General features: G+C 33.8%; 1 long non-coding RNA gene across 1 annotated transcript; it reads left to right on the top strand.

Annotated features, from left to right (window-relative positions):
- Positions 1-2067: 2067 nt before the first annotated feature.
- On the top strand, positions 2068-3075 carry LOC121234074. Its single transcript, XR_005934296.1, has 4 exons — positions 2068-2137; positions 2269-2348; positions 2437-2525; positions 2656-3075. It is a non-coding gene; the product is annotated as an uncharacterized LOC121234074 (long non-coding RNA).
- The last annotated feature ends 401 nt before the right edge of the window (positions 3076-3476 follow it).

Genomic DNA, 3476 nt, shown 5'->3' with positions numbered 1-3476 from the left:
AACAACAGACTAACTAAATTACTTGGATGCTTTTAAGCAATTACTTTATGAATATAATTTTTTTGTTAATGCTGCATCAATGGGGCCAGAGTAATTTTTACACAAAAGATGCCACTAAAACTTTAGAATCATGAAGTCATAATGGAGAATATATGGTGGCACATAGTTAACTCAAGCTTTCACCTGCATGTTCTTGTTGATACAACAAAGCTGGAAACTGATGCTGATGATGTTGGCCTGAGGGATGGCAATGCATATTTTCAAGATGGAGGATTTATTACTCTGTTTTTCTTTTGGTGATGGCGGTATGAGGTTTGCCTTTTGGTAGCTTTTACAATTTAACGATGTTCATATTATCACTTAACTTCGTTATCAAGCTTTCTATTTTTTTGTTTTCAAACATTATGTTCTTTTACATTGTCTGCATTTTAATGGGAAAGCTGAGTTTTTTTGTTTCCTTTTATCATTGAGTGACCAATTGACTGTGACAGGGTGGCCAAAAGTCATGATAATAGCATCTTATCGCTTTTTAATGTTGACTGATCCTCCTAAGAAATCACCTTTTGTCATGTCTGGTTTGACATAGTCCGTGACCATAAACCACTACCCAGCCTCTCCCTACCTCGCCCTTGATGATCAATTGAAGTTAAATGATGCGTGTCTTTTGTTTTATTCTTTGGCAGTCTATGCATAGAATTATGAATTCAAGACTGATTGATTTCTTGAAACTCTTCTTTGGCTTTAATTCATTTCTCTGCAAGATGTATCATGCATGCATATAACGTTCAAAAGACATGTCTATTCCTCCAACTGCTACACACTGTGTATGTATTGGTGCTATTGTTTCCATTGTTGTTAGAGAGGAAGGTACTTCCTCAATTTATATTTTGTTTTACAATATCTTTTCTTTGATATGGTCCTTCTTGTATAATGTTTTAGTAGGGAATATGCAGGATATGTGGGCAAAGAGCCAGAATAAAGATATAGATTGTGCTATTGCACTCTCTCTGTTAGAAGAGAGTCCAAAGGGAAAAAATGTGATTGGCAAGTGATGTGCCTTTCAAATGCTTGCAAATGCTCCTGACATTGTATACTTTCTATAAGTTCATTGTATTGCATCATTAATGCAATCCGGTGCTCATTTCAAATTTTTCTAGAAGTAATAATTTTTTTTTTTTTTGCATGGTTTCTTAGAAATAAGTTGTGACTCACAGATACACCTTAGGGTATCTTTGCTAGTAGGTTTTATTTTCCTTCTATTTTATTCTTTGATTGGCTTGATTTAATGAATGTGGCCCTAGTCTTTTATAGTCATGTTCATGCTCCATTCTATATTGTGAAGTTTTGTGCATTATGTTCTGTATTTCCTTAGATTTTTCTTTCATGCCAAGTTGATGATTGTGCCTTTATTGTTGGGTTAGTTTCGCTTGGTTTTTGCTCCTGAGCACCTCACTTGTGTTTTATTAGTTTCTTTTATCTCCCATAGGATATAAATCTGAAACCAGTTATGTAATTTATTGGCTTGGAAACTCAATTAATAGTTCAATACGAAGCCTTTACAGTATGCACTGCTAATGCTTTCGCATGGGCTTGAATTTCTTGGGGATAATTGCTATATTTTTTTTTTTTTTTTTTTGTTGACCTACTCGATTTCCTTATAAACCCCGCATTTTTTTTATCTCCCTCCTATTGTTTATTGTTGATGCACCACCTATCCACTAAAAGTGTTTTTTACGATAAACAACCTTCTATCCAATATCAATATGCTTGGGTGCTCCTTGTCTATAAACAGTTTTATCAATAGATGTGAAAAACTTATTGGGATCATGTTTTAGAAGAGATGGTTTGGTTGTCAAAGCTAATTAACAAGTTCCTCAAAGACTTTATCTTCTATGATGTAGGAAACCTTTTGGCTATACTCATTTACTTCATATGATAAAGCTCTGCTTGTTTTTTGCTGTGCCCGCTTAGTGGAGTTCGTAGATATATGTTCCACTGCGTCCCTGCTCATTCAATTGGTTGTTAGCAAGACTTCGAGTCAGAGAGAAAATGGAAATTGGCTCAAGCAAAGAGAGTTGCTTTAAGAGCAAGTAGGGGCACCATAGACCACGCTACTAGGGGAGAAAAGAAAATGAAGGTTAGGTTTTTGCTTCCTTGTGTTAATGAATCTTTTATTGCATCACCAGTAGTAGACACAATTATTTCGTTTTGTACAACACGGTGATATCATGATTATGAGTATATCAAAATGACTAAAAATTTTAACAGGAGAGGAGCAGCGGTTAAGAAAAGTTGCACTCAATATCTCAAAGGACGTGAAGAAATTCTGGATGAAAATAGAAAAACTGGTTAGTTTATCTTTATTCTTCAAATAACTTGTCAAAATATTTATCTATTCTTAAAACCTTATTTAACTCCTTTGTAATTTCTTCTGAGTCCACTTTGTTCAAATGGTTATCTAATTTCTTCAAATAACTCAAGGCACTTGATAAGCAACTTGAGTTTCTTTTGGGCCAAACCGAGAAGTATAATTATTTCTCTCTTTGTTTTTATTTGATGAACAACCTTAATCCTTTGTTATGTATTGGATTGTGAGAAGTTCTTGTTATGCATCCATAGGTAAAGTGAAATGACATTATTGTGTTGGATATGTAGGTACTCAACAATGTTAGCAGAAAGTCTCGTTGATACTCATAAACCAGTGCAACAATGTACTACACAAGATCAATTGAGTATTAAATACAAAGATGCTAATGTGGGACTATGTGAGTGAGATACACATGCAACCTTGTTGTGAATATTTAGAGAGAACTATCAGGCAATTTCTTGTCCTATATTGGGTGATATGAGTCATGGAGCTGTTTACCTTTTAGACTTTACAATTTTTTTGTGCATCTAAGTTGTGAGTCTTTTTTGTGCATCTGTGTTGTGGGTCTGTTTTGTGCATGAGTTGTGGTTCTGGATTGGTGAAATTGGGTTTCTTTAGGGTTTAAAAGTAGTCGTGTTGGTTTAAAATTTGGGTCCTGCTGCTACATTGTGTTGTCTTCTTTTAACTAGGTAGAGATGCTGGGATTTGCGTAAGACTGAAAATTGTATTGGATAGTACTTGATTAACAACATTGATCAGTGCATGAAATTTCTAGCTTTAGGGTTTAGTTCATATATTAATTATATCTTACAGTTATATATACATATATTATATGTAAGGGTTTGTGGATTTTTTATTTTATTTTGTGAAATATCATTTTCGGTGAGTAAAATTCGCCAGAAATATTTTTTCTGCATATTAAACTTATTTCAGCGATTGTATATCGTTGGAAATACTTTTTATCAGCAATTTTTATAGTATTTACAACAATTATTATTCGCCGCAAAAAGTTTTCATAGTGTATTATTGGAATAGATCTCTTCATTAGCGGCGATTTATTAACTTTTTGCGACAACTATAATTCGCAGCAAAATGTTTGTTCGGCAAT

Source organism: Juglans microcarpa x Juglans regia, chromosome 6D, assembly GCF_004785595.1.
Source record: "Juglans microcarpa x Juglans regia isolate MS1-56 chromosome 6D, Jm3101_v1.0, whole genome shotgun sequence".
NCBI classification, from domain to species: domain Eukaryota; kingdom Viridiplantae; phylum Streptophyta; class Magnoliopsida; order Fagales; family Juglandaceae; genus Juglans; species Juglans microcarpa x Juglans regia.
Note: the sequence above shows the minus strand (reverse complement) of the source record. Positions and strands in the feature narration are given on the sequence as shown.